Genomic DNA, 17,863 nt, shown 5'->3' on the forward strand with positions numbered 1-17,863 from the left:
AGGACAGGATAGAATAGAATAGCATAGAATAGAATAGAATAGAATCATTTAGGTTGAAAAAGGCCTCTAAGATCATCAAGTCTGACTGTTAACCCAGCATTGACACGCCCACCCCTAAACCATGTCCCTCAGTGCCACATCCACTGGTCTTTTAAATGCCTTCAGGGATGGTGAGTCAACCACTTCCCCAGGCAGCCTGTTTCAATGCTTGAAAACCCTTTCCATGAAGAAATTTTCCTAATATCCAATCTAAACTTCCCGTGGAGCAACCTGAAGTCATTTCCTCTAGTCACCTGGGAGAAAATACAGATACACACCTGCCTACACCCTCCTGTCAGGTATTTGTAGAGAGCAATAAGGTTTCCCTTGAGCCTCCTTTTCTCCAGGTTAAGCAACCCCAGCTCCCTCAGCCAATCCTTGTAGGATTTGTGCTCCAGACCCTTCCCCAATTCCATTGCCCTTCTCTGCACATCCTCCAGCACCTCAGTGTCCTTCCTGCACTGAGGGTCCCAGAACAGGACACAGAATTTGAGGTGTGGCCGAGGACTGGGCCATCCATTCTCTCGTCCTGCTGGGCACGCTATTGCTGATACAAGTCAGGATGCTTATCTTGTAGCAGCTGCTTAACCAAGGGGTGTTCAGCTCTTTGGGGTTTCCCACTTACCAACTGGTGTACCTCCTGTGACCTGCATAGCCTCAATGTAGGTTTTAAAAGGTCAAAATAAATTGTTTCGACCTTCCACGGTGCGGGGGAGAAATTGTTATTTCTATTCTGCACCGCATTTTTATTCCACGGTGGAATGAGATTTTTTTTTTTTGCACTTGTTGCTGAAAATTGGGGATGTCTTGTAAACTCACCATTCCTCGACTGGTTCTTTCCACAGCCCTTCCTGAACAGCAGCTTTGCAGACTCCTCTGGGCACATTGCCAGATGGAAGGGATGCCTTTGCAGGAGAGAGGTGAGGAGAGGTTGTTCGATTCTCTCCTATATTTGCACCAAAAGAAGCTAAAAAAAGAAATGCTTCTGTACCTACAGTTGCACTAAATATAACAATCTAGCTGGTTCTATATATACGTTTTTAAAAGCATGCCATGTGATACTTGCAAAGGGTTGAGCCTGGAAAATAAATTACAATGCCAGAGGGCCAGAGCTGTCAGTCACTCCATGCAAGGTAAACCACTGATTGATTTGGTCCTCGAGAATGGCTGACTTTTCTCTTTGTCACCCTCTGAAATAACAGACTTACTGTATTTTCTGGTTAAACCAAAAAAAAAAAGAAAAAAGAGCTCAACAATAATAATAATAATAACTGATATCTGAAAATCCAAGGAGTGCTAAGGATGTGGTGTAGAGATTTTGGTTCATCCAGGGTTAAAACCTCGAGCCCGCAGCGCCGGTGATATCAGTCACTAATAGTAACCTTGCGTAGCTGCATGCATTAAGGTGGTGTTGGATGATAAGGCAGAGGAGCGAAGCAATCTGTTGGGCTACAGCTGAAAATAGAGTCACTGCTGCACAGGGAAAAGCTCCATCCCCTCCCTGGCTCTTTCTTCGGAAATGAAAATGCTGGGAGTCGTGCCGAGGGAAGGGAAATCTGATTTCCCACTGCTGAGAGACAGGGTGGCACTTGTGAGAAGGATTTCAAGGTCACAGTGGCGATGCTATCGGCGGTGATGGGGGAGCCAGGCAGACAACAGGTGAAGGCTTCTCGGAGGTGGTGGTGCGCTGCTGAGGGAGATCATCCGATAGCTGTGGCGAGCTGCCTGCCGGGGGGCACCTTCAGCCCTTGTTTTCCACACAAAAGCACTGCAATCCGGCCAGCAAGGTGACAGTGAGGGGTAAGAGGTGAAGGAGCCTCAGCTTGCGTGCCTGTAGATAACTGAGGTTACACAGCCACCCACCCTCACAAGCACCAGGCAGTCCTGGAGCATCCCCCTCCACTGCCCATCATCCTGCTAAATCTTCTCCTGCTGCCGACAGGGGAGAGTCAGCCTGGCAACAAACTCATATTTCCTTTAATCACACGTATTCAAAGGCAAATAAATGAAATGGCCGGGAATTGGGAGGCTTGACCAAGGCCAAACGAACTCTCAGTGCAAGTGAAGTCTCAAAATTGCAGTTCTGTCAGTAAACAGGAGGATTTGGGCACAGGACCCTAAATTTCCATCAATATCCTTTGTGCCAATTGTGTTCCACCCACATTTCTAATCTTGGGCAAAGCACTTACGTGCTTGGCACCTCTGTTTACTCTTCTTGTAGAACAAAAAGAAGTCATGAACCACTTCACAGGCTTACATTAGAATTTCCTAACTAATATTTATATGGGTCTTGGAGATCCCTGGCTGGGAGGTACTACAAAAGGGGATCTCTACATCAAAGGCACAAATATCCACAAAAGTGGTTCGGGGAGTACAAGGGCTGGCTTTTGCAAAGAGGCTCCTGAACTGAGGGCAGCAGTGTGAGCAAAGGTTGCACAACCCAGTCAGGGTACGTTCCAAGGTGATACTGAGACCTTAACTAAGTCTTTTCTGAGGGCAGTGGAAATTTCGCCCTGTTAAGAACAGGTGCAAGGCATGTGGAATGTCATAAATTTAAACTGGACTACCTTTCCTAAATTATCTGATTTGGATGGAGAATTAAAAAATGCCACTTAGCTTGGCAACAAGCACTCTGACCTACCATCTTGTTTTTTTACCAGTCTTTTTTGTCCTCATTTTTTTTGCTCTCCAAAATGCAGAGCTGATCTGGACACTTGAAAGCATGCAGTCAAGAGTTTCTCTGATTATGCCAACACTCATCAATCCCACTGGCAGAAATACTAACAGATCCTTGGTGCTCTTTTGTAATTAGTGAACGAGTATATTCTTGCAGTTTAAGCATTGGGGAAGGTATGTGGGAGATGGGGATTAAATTGGCCCCGACAAAACCTTCTTGCAGAAACTTCCATAATAAAAAGGCTTTGGCCTGCATTATTATGGTCTCAAACTGGGCTGTGTTTCCAGCTCTCCTTGCATGCAGAGAATGTTCAGGAAGGACAATCTTAGGGTCAGAGCATGAGACAAGAAATCAAGTGAATTGGTTGCCTTTAGTGATCAGCCATAAACTCCTTCTGTGACAGGGAAGACAGACATTTCCCTGCTTAACAGTCAGGCAGAAGAAAAACTTCCCCCTAACATAGACCACTGTTGTAGGAAGAACCTGAGCAAAGCCAGATCTTTCCCTGGCTGTAGGAACTACCCAATCAAAGCTGCATCCTGCCATTCTTACTCCTGTGCTGCCTCTTTCTGCCCTCCAGAAGGGATTTAGAGCTGTTGTACAGAAGCAGGTCCAGCATTCAATCCAGCTGCACACACAGAGACAGCAAGAAAGCTTGTGGCACTCACTGTTTCCCTTGCCCTATCATTTCCATTTCTAATGCTGCATCCAGATTTTGTGTTTATCTTTCTTGAAGCCATTCAGTGCACGCTGAGATTTTAATGCCTGGAAGAGGCGTTAAGTAATGAGCCTCTTAAGTACAGCTGCATCCCCTCAGGTATCTCCTGGCTCTCCTGTGGGATCAGGCTCTTCCCTACTTTTGCCACTGGCACAAGGCTGTGCCAGCGGGGTGACTGCTGCAAGGATTAAACCAGGGTCACAATTAGCTCAAGATTTTGAGTACTGAGGCCAGGGCCTAAGGAAAATGGCAGGAATCCAGAAAGGAGGGGGTACCCAGCAGCACAGCGGGTGTCCTGGGATAGCATGGTCTCTGCAGGAGTGCTGCACACCACTGCTCTGAGCACCACAGATCTGCCCAGAGCTGAAACCCCAGGAGATCTGTGCTATCTCTGTTGTCCCCGTGGTTTTTGTATGCAAAAGCAACCCACCAATCTCACTTTTTAAGTCTTTTGCAAGGTTTGAAAGGAACAGGGGAGAAGCAATGTTAGGGGTAACCCAGAGCCTCGGGCTGGTGTTGTCAAATCCCAGAGGAAAGGAGCCAGGAAAGGGTAAAAGGGAAGTGGGAGGAGAGCTGAGGTTCCAGGAATTGTTAGCTGCACGTACAGGAAAAATAATATTGCCCTCCCTTTCTCAGTAGCAACAGTGGAGATGCTTTGCTGCAGACACTGAAAACATGCAGGTCTTCAGCCAGATGCCTACACGTGTCTGTGCTTGAAATAGTGGCCAAGGAAAAGGCCAAATGCTCTTAAATCTGAGCTGTTTGCCAAGCTGCACATTCAATAGAGAATAAACTGCTGCGAAACACTTCCCTCCCCCATCCTCTCCTCTGCACCTGAAATTCTGACCATCACAGAGCCCCACGGTCTCAGCAGTTTTCAGAGAGCTCCTCTCCCTCTCTGTCTCACAGAGAGCCAGAAGCTCCCGGGGCACTCTGCAATGAGCAGTGCTCCACTGACACTGCTGCCTGCTTCCTAAAGATGGAGATGTTTAGGAGCAACAGGAGTGATTCCAGATGATTTGGTAATGAACAGAGGTATGACAGGAACATTGCCTATCTTTTATTAAAAAATCATTTCTAGATGAGAAATAAAGGACTGGAGGAGGAGGGTTCTTTCTTCCCAAATTACATTTTGCAGGACAGAAAATGCAAATTAGCAGAACAGTTCTTTTGGTTAGCAAACGGATTTCAAAATTTCTCATTCCTGATTTCTTTGCAGTCCCCCTTTCTGTGCAAAATGTAATGTCCCTGCACCTTGGGGTTGAATTTTGCTCAGTTTCAGAGAGAAAATTAGTTTCTACCTCGCAACACTTTATGAGGATGCCAAAGACAATACTGGTATATATTTCATCAGTCTTAATCCTATCTTCTCCAGAATTTCCAGTAATGTCTGTGAAAAGTTTATAGAATTGTCCCCATTGCCTGCTGAAGAAATGCAAGGCCAAGAGCAGAAACAATCATTCCAGATCCCTCAAAGCAGCCTAACCCTGACTATCAAACATCCTGTTAGATGGGTCAAGTTTAGTCCTGCTGTAAACCAATGCAACAGCATTTAGAGGACTCTGGCTTACACCCATTGATGAGTATCTGTTTGCCATTTCTTAGATAAATGACCTCCCCACAAAAAGTATTATTCATCTGGGGGATTTCTTTATGAAAACAGCCAATTATATTTCATATGGGGTTCATAGGTTTAACTCCAAGTCTATTGCACTTCATACAGGTTCTCTCATCTCCGTGGGCTGTACAAGACGACCCTTATGGGCACTGTGACTGCCATTTCTCATAGTTTTCACCTGCTTCTTTCTTGCAGATTTTTGGCTTGGACAAACCTAAATGTCCAAGAGGAACTTACCTGCCACCTTGCTGAGGAAACAGCCAAAACAACAAAATCATTTGATTACAATGGAATACTTTAGGACCCAGGGAAACACGATTTTAAATTTTGTTCTGCCACAGGCTTCCAGTATGACACTGGATAAGTCACTTTGGTCTGGGTCTATTGCACCTAGTTCTTGCTATATCACTGGAAGCCCCTATGGTAGGAGCATGGTCTGTTAGGAAGCTCTGTTGCCTTGAGGGCCAGGAAGGGAGCTGGGAGTTTGAACAGATTACCCTGCTTTGATGCCTGTGTTTCTCCATGGACTATGTAAGAAATTTAGTCTGCTGGGTTAGACACTTCTGCTTCTTAAAACAGGAAAAGTCCAGGCTTTGACCTTTTGTCTTGGGGTGACTTTATGATGTGTATCCCATATCGCTGCCCTATGCCTGGAAATTAATTCTTGTGCCTTTCTATGCCTTTAAACTGAGCTTGAGAGGGGGAAGGAAAACTGAGCAAAACTTTCTCAAAGCAGTTTGCAGCTTGTTCAAGGTCACACAGAGATAGTGACTTTTTTTTTCCAGCTGCGGCAGGGGAGGGAGGAGGCACCTGGCTTGCTGCTTTCCAGTCAGCTTTTGGCCAGTTGTTCAGTTTCCTTTTCTCCGGAGAGAGACTGAGAGTTGAACTTTGTTTTCCCTTCCCTGGAATTTTGGATTTTCTCCCTTTTCTACTGGACTGCTTCAACATCAGAGCACATCAGGAGGAGTTTCCACCGGGCACAGAGGGCCTGGCCCTGGGCCAAGCCCCAGCTCCGAGGAGACCAAAGGGAGGACTCGAACACTTTCCCAGGTTTTTCCTCCACAGCGAAAGATTTTATTATTTAGCATTATTTTCCTTTTCCTGTGTGTTTGTTAAATAAATAGTTTTTATCTCCTTCACTTTCCTTCGAGGAATTTATTTTTCCCGAACCTGGTGGGGGAGGGATGGTTGTGACCTGCCTTCTCTCAGAGGATATATTTCAAAATTTGGCCAAACCGCAACACCTTTGCATGGGGTGGTTCCAAATGTGTAGAGGACACTCAGCATTTAGTCCACACAGCAGCACTGCCAAGAAAAATATTAAATACAGTGAAGTAATGAGATCCATCCTTCTGTTCCTGACAGAGAGGGGATGGCTACGTAGACTTTAGAAGAAAGTCTGAAAGTTGGTTTGAATGCTGACACAGAAGTTGGCCTGGGTCTTTTAAATCTCCACAGCATCTCCTTATGTTTCAGAATATTCCAACCCCCTTTTCATTCTACAATAATGTTAAAGAGCCTTTAGAATAATGGCATAACAGAGTTTTGTGGCCAGGATGCTTGAAGGTCAGAAGAAGGAATATTACCTCTTTCCACGAGCCTTGCCTTGCTTTGGAAAAACACAGCTCGAGATGGAAGTTTGAGATTAAATCCCAAAGTCCACATTTGGGATGATTTGTGAAATTCAATGTGAGCATTTGCAAAATGCTCATGTTTACATTTCTCCTGGCCTCTTGTTGTTATCTTCCATCATGAAGTGCAGGTGTTAGAGCACAACTACAACCACGCTGCACTCTCTGTTCTGTTATGAGCTTTTGATCACTTTAATCACTGTACCTAAGAGTAGCTTGATCTATTTTTTCCAGCTAATTTGACATTCTACAAGGTAAGAAGGTAATTAGTGATGTCTGCTCTACTGAAAGAGTACAGAATTTCTCTTATTCCCCCAAGAGCTTTACATTTTGGCTATAGCCATTGTTAGATAGAAAACAATGCTTCTTTCTTAAAGAATGAGACGTAAAAGACAACTTTAAGTAACCTGATTATGCAGCTTGCCTACATTTTGCTTTAGCTCTGTCTTTGATGCTATACAAGCAATGAATTTTAGCTTTCCTTTGCCCACGTAGGTCCAGCTCCTGGAGTAGTCAGTGCTAGTTACCTGCATGCCTCTCTTGTATGTTTGCTGACTTCATTTGGCAATAGGCTCAGGTACATGGCTGAAAACAAGGTTTTCTTGTTTGGGGCATAGGCATGGTTTTGTACCTGTAGGAAGTTTTAAGTAGGAGGTTCTGCTGCTTTTATTGCCTGATCTTATCTGAGTCACTTAGAAGGTACCAGCTGTCTGAATATTAGCTAATTGCACAATTTGTGTGTGTTTGTGCAGGCTTTCATAAAAGATAGGAATGGCATCAGTGGGGTAATGCTTTCACCTTCCCCAGGGGACTCTGTAGCTGTGTGACCTGACAGCGTTACACGGCTCATTGCAGAACAACACTGGTCTGCTGCCTCCCGAGCAGCAAGTCTGACCTTTAGACAAACCATCTGCTTTCTCTGCTCTCTCACTCTCTCTGATCTATGGCCGCAAAGGAAAAGGAGTGGCCAGCAAAACTTCAAACACCGAGAAACATTTCAGCCTGAATTTGCTGAGGTGCTTGGGATTCCAGCCTCCCCTGGGAGGTGGTGGCTGTATCAGAGCTCTCCAGCGAGTTCCCAAGGAGGAGATGCTTTTGTAGCCAGACAGGCAGTTTCTTTCCTCTGAAAACCAGGGGCAGGCTGGATGGCAGCAGATGCTGCTTCAGAAGCTCCTTTCCAGGTTTTGATGATCAGCACACCTCCCAGTGCCAGCAGCGCTCTGAAACCCGGTGCAGGGCTGCAGTGTTGGTAAAGCATTTGCAATCTCTCACACAGGTGCCCTCTCACCCTTGCCTTTTGCAATAGTGCAGGTGGTCCATCCCTCCCCATCAGCCCACAGCTGCGCTGCTGAGACATGAGACGCTGTGAGGCCAGTGCTGAACCCCAGAGCAGTTCCCTGCCTTGCTTCACTCTTCTAAAGTGTGATGGTGGGAAGGCCTTGAATGTGTTGGGATTTCCCTTTCCCTGGGTTGTTCTGCAGGGCAGCAGCTGCCATGTGTCACTGCCCACTAGAAATGGGCAGGTTTCACCAGGTGGATCCAGCTGAGCTCAGAACAGCAGAGAGGAAGGCTGGGGATCCTCAGCTCATGAGGACACCGTTCTTGCACTCTCTCCAGTTTCCTTCTCTCCATGGAGATGGAGTGCTATAGTTGAGAAAGCGAAGAAGAAAGAAGATTTAGGTCCATCTTAAGACACCTCAAGGTCTGTCTGAAAATAGGGCAAATGTACACCACTTCACTGAACTTCTGAGTTTTAGCTTCATTTTAGAATTGGGATGGTTACTCCTGCTCATATAAATCCTGGAGCCTCCCTAGCTGGAGCAAAGAGCCTCATGTGTAGCCCACACAGCTCTTTGGAGTACTGCAGGGCTTCACTAATCCTTTGCCTCTATATTACAGTAGAGTGCAGAGTTCCCAGTGAGTTCCCCAGGCCTCACTGTGCAGATGCTGGACTGCAGCCAAATCCAGACCTAGAGGGATTGGTGATGGCTCCAAGTCTTCCAGCTTCTCTCAATAGCCTGGGAGCAGCACCTCTTATGCTCCTGGAATCAGCTGATGCCAGCAGGGATTGAGCTGAGAGGTCCAGAGCTGCTCACACCACTGTGACCTGCAGTCCCTGTTTAGCTTGTATAGGAAGGAACAAAATGAGGGGTGCCTGTTGTTACTGCACAGGGTCTGTTATGCAACAAATTTTGTTGTAAATGAATGGCCAAATCCCCAGTGCTCCCCAAATAATAGGATTTCTTCCACCAGCATGTCCTAAGTGAAACTATTAGCCTGTCCATGAGAAGGACAGGAGACAGATGGCTGTGTGGGGAAGGACAGTTGCAGTGTAGGATTCTTCTTATCCAAGAGCTGCTGAGATGTTTGATCTTACACTACAGAAACCACATACTTCAAAGGCAGCAGGATCCAGGCCATAAGGAAGCGAAGATGGGAAAAAATCAATCCACTTTATCAAATAAACGTGTGTCTGGAAGCACATGCCTAAGATAGCGATGTTATTTCTTGGCATGCTTAAAAATTAACAGTCTGGTGAGAAGCACTGGGTTTTCATGATGGTGAAATCCTGGGGAGCCCATGTGCTGTCTCCTTTTGGAGAGTCCAGGCCCCAAGCTGGTGCCTGCAGTGCCCTCACTGGGGCCAGAGGCTGAGATCTTTGTCACAGCCGCCTCGCTGCCCTCTCCGCTCTTCCTCCCTTTGCTCTTCCAGAGAGCCAGGCTGCAGTGAGGGCCACATCCACAGAACCCCCCACGTGCCCAGCCCCTGAATATCTTAAATGCTGCATAAGGAGCATTGTGGGGCTTTTTTTACAAGACAAGGCTTCGCATTTGCTGGGCTTCTTGCTGCAATAAATTGGCAGATGATGCTCTAATGAGAACAATAATGCACCCACCCTACTGCCTTCCATCACTTACGTGCTCTTTTGCAGCTTGTGAAAGGCTCTAAAAGCTTTCACCAGACACATTGTCTGATTTTTAGGGAGTGTCACTAGCGCTGTTTACCCTAGACAGGCAGAAGCCTGTTTTTATCCCACACGGTTGCTGGGACAATTAATGTCAGGCTAAATGACCAATAATTAGTCTGACCCAAGGAGCCCTGATTCCAGAGGTTTTCCAGCAATTTCAGCAGTGGCTGCTGCCTCAAAGCAGCCTGTCCAAATGGAGCACTTCAATAAACTGCTTAATGGGTGGCGTGCTGGGATGCAATCAATTGGCATCAGATGTGCTGTGCCATTTCGCACCAGCTGATGGTCAGCACCAGTGACTGTGCGTGTGCTGTCCTCCTGTGACAAAGTGATCTGTGTTCTCCAGAGTTTTCTACTCAGAGATACGCATACAAGGGACAGAGAAGCGTTTCAATTTGCTCCGTTGTTTCTGCTTGTTCAGTTCTCCAGCTACAGGCTCAGGACCGTCTTTACTCTTTGTTAGAAAAGTTACTTGGCAGCTCAGATGAACTCCCATGGGTGGTTATCACCAGGTTGTGATTAAAATTATCCACCAAACAGCTGTTTCTTTGGAAGGACTGTATTGTTTCATTAACCTGTAAACCCACTGCAATTAAAATTGGGTTTTGAAACTACAACAAAAAAAAGCTGTCTGCGTGCTATCTCACTGTTGAGCATGCCATTTCCCATGTGCTCTGCTTGTCTCCTTTTCCTGAAGCATCTCAGTGTGAGGGACTGAACTGACAGGTGATCTTTTTTGACTTTCAGGTTACCTTTGTCTGCTTTAGGACCCACAGCCAGCTTCTACTTATTTATGCATCTTTATCTGAAGGGGAATCGACTCTATTTTAATTGCACATGAACGGGATGATAATAAAATGTTAATTACTTTTTCTGCCTGTGCACTGATCTCTATCTGGCAGAATTTGCCCTTGATGATCCCAGAGCATCAGCACCACTGCAGACAAATAAATGCAGACATGCCTCTCGCATGAGAATCCAGGGATCTCCCCCATTGTTCCCAGGCTGTTCAATGCTTTTCCATTTCAGCAGCTGCATGCAGCATCACTGATGTGGAACTGCTCAGCACATGTGCTATTACCAATATTCACTATACTGGCAATCCCTACGTGAGACCTAATGTGGGATTTCTTTTGGATAAGATGGTGGTGTCTTTTTTTTTTTGCAGGACTGAAATCTTCTCATTGCTTAAACCACCCAGAAATGGCCCACTTGTCTGCCTCAGAGGAATCCTAGGCTCACAATAGCCGTTTAGAACAGGGAGCTGTTCAAACACGTATCCGTCATCCATAGCTTCCCATGTCCTGTAACATACCTACTGCTGGGATAACTGAGCACCTGCCAAGATTCTATATTGCTAGCCATGAAGTCCTCTTGAATTTATCAACACAGAAGCTTACACTGCTGCCTGGCAAGCTTTTGTGACTCAACCTTAACCTCTAAGGATCTTCTGAAGATGAGAAAGCATCATATTCTCCTTGCAGATTTAATCACTGTTTCCTCTGCTGTGGGCTCTGACTGACAAGATGGTAGAGATATCCTTAGCTCAGACAAAATCACCTGAAAGCAGTGGCTGCTACAAAGACACAGACCACACACTTGTGCCATGCATTGTGTTTGGCATCCCAGGTTCCCAAACAAAGCACACAGCAAAGCAGAAAACTGCCCACAGCCTGAGGTGACCGACTGACCATCAAGGTCGGTCAGTTGCCTTCCAGAAGACTCTGGGCCATGTTTGAGCTGCTGGTCCACGTGCAAGACACTCTCTACTCCCTCACTGTCCCTTGAGCTTCAGAAGGATGCTTACAACCTTGCAAAAAGCCCCCCCAAAACATGGCAATGACGCATCGAGTGACACTAGACGGCAACTAGAAGCCACCAGAGGAGTGCTGAAAGATTCCCACCTGTTAACAGTAAATCATTCCATTATAACTCTAGAAAAAACAAATGTGACTTGTCCCATGCACCGATGTCTTTCTCAAGTGCTGCTTTTCACAGAAGTCCAGGTTTAAGGCCTCTCCCTTTCTTTTTCTGGATGCTCCCCGTTTCTCAGAATATGTCCCAGAGTTGGAGGCAATTCCCTTGCTGAGACACTGCATTTCTCACCTGCTGATTGCAATTAACCACTGCCAGCTGGGGTCTGGTGAGCTGCTGAGGAGCCAACAAGAAGCAGAGACCAGCACGAGGCCTCGGCTGCACATACCCTGAGAACAAACAAGAAACGCAGTGCTGTGTTCCTGAGGTGCCTCCACTGTAAAACAAGGTTCTCAAGGCCCAGTGTGTGTGTCAGTCTGGTTTTGGAGGCTCAGCTTGCTCCTCATGCTCTTACACATTGCCATCATGTGTTTGTTAGAAAGGAAACGTGGAAATAAAGGTTGCTGTAGGTAAAAACAAACCCAACTGTGCTCTTGTTAAGAAATCCTCCCAGTCATCCCTATCCCAAGGCAGCATCAGTCATCCCAAAGGATAAATTACCTCTGACTATGGTGGTTGCCACACTAGGTGAGCTCTGGAGGTGGGCAGAGCCACCCCTGTCCCCTGCCCTGCCTGCTGTGTTCTGAGGCATCCTCATGAGCTCCAAACCACAGTTCCCAATAGTCTTCACCTCACTCTTCACCTGTCTGTAAAGAAGCCTATATCAATGCTCACTAATCTGCTGGGGCACATAGGTTTTCATCTCAGATCTCCAAGGGAAATTCCCCTGAATTCTGTGAAGGTAAGTCAGCCTCCCTCCATGTGCCCCAGGAAAACATCCTGGCATTCTGTCACTTGTTCATTAACTGCCCAGTGCAGAAGAGGATGCACAGCAGACAGGCACCACATCATCCCTGAAAACATCCAGTGCATGCCTATTTCAGAGGAAACAGCAATTCTGACCAATAGGCTATTCTCTCAAAGCAATGGGAGACAGTAGTTGCATCTACTTAGAAATTCCTAACAACCCTTAAGCCGCCATGTTAAGAAAGTAAATGCTGATAAGGTCTTTCCCAGGACCTATGTCTTCCCCTTCTCATTAAATATAAAAAGCAGGGAGAAGGTTTGCCTTTAAAGCTAGAGACCAGAGCAAGGGTGAAGCTCAGACTGGAAAGAAGCCCCACCACCTCCAGCCCCAGGGACCCCTGTGTCCCGTCAATACTCCTCACATTGCACTAGTGCAGCAGCCCAAAGGGTGCCAAGCCCTCTGCTCCCCTGTCCCTTGATCTTTAAAGGTCCCTGGAAGGCTGTAAAGTCCCCCTCACAACCTGTGCTCTGATCTAAAGGACACAGCTGTGGAAAGAAACAGTCATAAAAAGGTGACCAAGACTACCAAGTGCACGCTATGTATGGAAAAAGTGAAGCTATAACTTCCTGTAGATCTGCCGAAAAGGGTCAAAGCCTGCCAGGCTAAAGAAATGCCCTGAAGGATTAAGCTGTGATACTGTCCACTTTTAAGGTTTTTAGATGGAGTCCAGAGATTTTCAGAGTACAGCCTCTGCATGTAGGTAAAAGCAAGATGAACTCACACATTTTCGGTTCCTCGGCACAGCTCTTTGTCATCTGATTTAGTCTGGGGAGGCTGCTGCAGCACCATCCTCATTTTGGTGGATATAGAGGATCTGGCTGAGAAAAATGTAACCATTTTTTCAGCAAGTCAGATTTTTTGCTGGTAATTTCCACCTTTCTCCGGTTCGGCTCCCAGGGGATTCACAAAGGGGTTTGTCATCTCTCCAGGTCATTCAGCACTCTGGAATGTGCTGTAAAATTATTTGCCCTGAGCAGCATTACAGGAAAGGCATCCGTCAGTTAACTCCATCGTCAGCTTTCTCTTCTGAGGGATGTGTTGCTGATGATGAGCCATAAAGACATTGATTTTAACGTTTGCTTTGAATCATAATTGCATTCGTAAGATTACATAGTGGCTCTCAGGGATCTACTGAGTTTTTAAATCTATAGTCAATGCCTATTCTTCTCAGTTAAGTAGTATATAATGCATAGGATGACTGGACAATTTTTTATTTTTATACACATTGCTTTTGGAAAATGGTGTCTTACATCTGAAAAATTAAGTTAATATGAAAAAAAGCGATTTTTTTCCCCCAGTGATAGTCTTTGTTTAAAAAATTCAGTATAATGGTTCAGCAGGGTGAAACAGTGTGTTATAATTGAAGGTTAATATCCATATGGAGTTAATATCAGAGGGGTTCCCACCATGATTTGAGATTCCAGTGTTCTAAGCTGCTATAAATCTAAACCAGTGGTTAAAAGTATAAAACTAAAAAGGCATACTTGGGAATGAAAATGGGGTGCAAGGTCTAGTCACTAGGAATATGGAATGACAGCCCTGTCTTACAGTCTGTATTGCTGTGCACTCATTTCTTTAGGTAAATTCTTCATGGCTATTCTAAAAGGTGATTGTTGGTGTTGTCATTATTATTATTACTACCATTACTACCATTATCTCTCACTTTGTATTCCCAGAGGGAACTCTCCTTAAAATTTCTTTTGACTTTATTCTCTTCTCCTGGTCTTTACCTACAGAATCCCTGGGCAGCAGGCAACACCCCATGAACCTCTCTGAAACCTCTTCAGCAGCAGCTGGCTCCCCCAGTTTGGAGGCAGTGGTTTTTTCAGGCCTCCCACACCCCTGATGCTTTGCCATTCATGGAGAGAAGCCAAGCTGTTTCTCTAATGTGAGTCTAATGGAGGGGGTGAGAGCTCCAGGAGCACACCAATGCCCATATTTGACTCTATTTGATGAAGATTTTGTGTTCTAGGTGAGCATGAGAATGCTAGATGGGCATTGACAGATCCCTTGGTAAACAAAATGCACTCTTCACTTGTGTGATTTGTCTTTAGTGATCATGATGCCCCTAAGGCACTTTCCACCTTGGTGCTGTGGTCAAGGAAATAAAGCACTGTCACTTTACAGAACAGGCACTAAGAAATCTCCCTTGCTGCTCTTACATTCAGCCACTTCCCTATTAATTTGCTGAGTCAAAATAATGGAATAAAAATCCCAAGGCATTAGTGAGGGCAGCAAGAGACAGGGGAGAAGTCGATCCATTTTAAAACCTCATAGGGTCTGGTCTCTGGCTTGTGCACTTACTGCTCCCTGCCTCTCCTTTCCACAATATTTTTATCCCTAGTACTATGCCTAATAAACTGGTGAGAGGTAGGAGCCAAGATCTTCCTTCTTTAAAAGCAGATGACAGGATTACAAAATGTCATGGTCAAATCTAAATTTTAAAAAAAAGGACAAACCACATGGAAATCCTGTCTCTGCCTGTCACAGCCCTTAACAGTACTTTGAATATGATCAAAACCAAAGTTGTTCTTTGCAACCTACATGAAACAGGACATTTTTTGTTCAACTGGCCTATGTCTCACAGTATCCTGCTGGACTCTTGTGGAAAATTTCTAATCCTGGCAGGCAAGAGCCCCACAGGGCTGGCTTTCATTCGGGCAGATGAGGAAAGGGGTGAAAGACAGGTTATAGGAAAGGTGCCTGAACTTGCTGTACCGTTTGGGCTGCAAGGATTCTTGGTTTGTGGTTCTAGAGCTATTAAAACTGCAACTGCTAAATAAATGCCAAGTATGGTATTCCTGGGGCTAAGAAAGAAAGCAATCTTTCCTTATCCTACAGCTGTGAGGTCAAGGTAAATGTGACTGTTCAGAAACACTGCAGTTCTCAAGCCCCTGGGGGATTTTAATGTGTTTTATAAACTTGTTTCCAAACCGAGCTATTAGGAAAACAAGATACTTCTCCATAAAGCCTTTATTTTCCTCTCTTTAGGGACAGTACTGCCTGCCTTATAGTGCTTTAACTCAATCAGAATCATCATTTTTATAAACAGGCCATTTTTCATGACTTGCTTGATCAACTTGGGAAGGCAGCTTTTCAGAAGTTATACGCAGGAAAAAATCCCCCATCTTATTCCGTCTGTTGCAACCAGAGATGTAATAGAAGCCATGTCCTTTCTCTGAAGGTAACACATAAGGAAAAACACAGATATATGCACTTGCTTTCCTTTCACACTCAGCTGCAGTTATGAAATATTACAAAGGGAAAGGAACAAGCTCTTTCACAGTTAGATTGCAGAGAACAACCTTTTTTTTTTTTTTTTTGTACAGAAGTTTTTGGTGGGAGAGGTCAATATTTACCCAGGGCTTCACCTGTATCAGGAGGAGATTTCAGGCTGGTGGCTTTTGAATACTTAAGTTGGGATGAGAAGGGCCTCAAGGACACACAGCCCAAATAACCCTGGAGAGCTGTGGCAGCACTGGGAGCCAGCTGGTTGCTCAACAGTGGATCAGCTCTGCTAAGACTAAAATGTTTACTTACATTGGAGGTTTTAATTGCCCACATTTGTCTTTATATCCACAAGATGGACTGTGTACATCAAGGGGATTTGGTTTGCTTTTTGTCTCAGCACAGGAGAAGGTTGATACCTGGGGGACACACATGAAGGACTTGCTCTAAATGAACAGGAGAGGACCCTCTCTGCTGACTCTGTTGAGGGGCTGGGAGTCAGCCAGAAACCTCAGGAAACTTCTGAGTGTTCCAGGACTGCAGAGTGATTTCAGTGGCCTCATCAATGCCATGCTTTCTCACACTCACCCCCCCAGCCACAAGTGAGAGCCTTCTTTTCCCTCCCCTCGTCACACATGTACTCTAACATGTAAAATATTCAGCAAAATAAAGATTTAATGCAGAATCTGATAAAAACCCAAACTTATTCTGAGTTACAGTGGTCTCAAAGCAGTGTTGTCAAACTGGGAGAGCAACCCAAAGATGTTTTGAGACTGTTGTTATAGAGAAAATGTTGTGCCACATGCCCCACAAAAAGCAAATATGTATAAGAGGAAATATCTGCTTACCTGAGAATTAGTACTACTCTAACATGCCTTTTGTGTCAGGAGAGAGAGGCAAGGTCTGCAGGTTTAGCTGCTGACAGAATACCTCCAGCAGGTGTGTTACACTCTGTAGGAATGGACTTTGCACCACAGCACGGATCTAATTCCACCCCAGCTCACGGGAACAGAGGGTTTTGGTTGTCTCTGAACTGTCTCTTGACAACTCTCTAGAGATTTTCAGGTGGAAAACTCAGCTTCCTAATGAGAGTCGAAACTTTTACATAGTTTGATTGAGGAAAAGGACATATATGTGTCGTTTCTTCCCCTTTTTAAGTGTCTGTAGCTCAGAGAGCTGGGGAGGTAGTTAGACTATTCCAAGTATGAAAACTGTGAATAAAATGCTAAAACACAAACATAGTTTTAGAAAGTTAGTGGTTTTGGCTGAGCCCTCACTGTGTGTCTGCACTGAATTCTCCTTTGCAGGTGCTGGTGCAAGTAACATTTTTAATAAAGATTTTTTTTCCAGTGCACTGTTATCACTGTTAACAAACAACTGTAATCAACGTTCTGCATCACTTTCTCAGAGAAAGCATTAATTGGGGGGTGGTAGTGGTGGTGTTTACATCAGAAAGGAGCAATAACAAGTAAAACATCTCTTTATTTCTATAGACAAGACGAAATGAGTAAAGAGAGAGGAGACATTAGCAAAGAGGGAATAGGAAGGAAATGGATTGAATGAGCTACATTGGCTATGGTTGCTGTTCTCAAAGTATAAGTCTGCTGTCTCAAGAACAGTGCAGATTACTCAAATTCCACCAGCAGGACTGGGGACTTCTCTGGGAAGTTACAGCTGATATGGCGAACAAAGGGAAAATATTCCTTATTACAGACTGTGAACCAGTGGTTTGCTGGTAGTAGTGAACATTGAGTCAGAAGATTATCCTGGGATGCAAATTAACAAGTCCACTAGGAAGAAACTTGTGAGGCAGAGAGGGGTTTCTGTTTCCCAGTACTGATCAGGGTGCAGCAGCCACCCGACAACACCTTGTTCAGGCTGGCATGTTTTATGCCTCTCTGGGGCTCAGTTTACCCCGGGAGAACTAAATGACCCATTCAAGGTTGCTCAAGAAGAGTATGAATATGTGGTTCTATATAACTGACAGCCTCCCTGTCTCTGGGTCAATTTCCTTAACTACAAAACTGTCCTCCCTGTTTGCCTTGTTTTAAAGCGAATCCTTGACCACAGCTGTCCTCTCCTCTCCTCTCCCGTGTCATCAGCCCAGCCTACTGAATCCCTGTTGGCAGCAAACACTTGATCACATTTATCACATTATGGTATTTTTGCCTCCTTGGCCAAACTCTTCAAACTGCTCAGCTT

At 45.2% G+C, this 17,863-nt stretch overlaps 1 long non-coding RNA gene across 1 annotated transcript; it reads left to right on the forward strand.

The window, feature by feature from the left end:
- The first annotated feature begins 437 nt into the window (after window positions 1-437).
- On the forward strand, window positions 438-12,046 carry LOC125318480. Its single transcript, XR_007200374.1, has 2 exons — window positions 438-959; window positions 10,820-12,046. It is a non-coding gene; the product is annotated as an uncharacterized LOC125318480 (long non-coding RNA).
- The last annotated feature ends 5,817 nt before the right edge of the window (window positions 12,047-17,863 follow it).

Source organism: Corvus hawaiiensis, chromosome 2 (genome assembly GCF_020740725.1).
Source record: "Corvus hawaiiensis isolate bCorHaw1 chromosome 2, bCorHaw1.pri.cur, whole genome shotgun sequence".
NCBI classification, from domain to species: domain Eukaryota; kingdom Metazoa; phylum Chordata; class Aves; order Passeriformes; family Corvidae; genus Corvus; species Corvus hawaiiensis.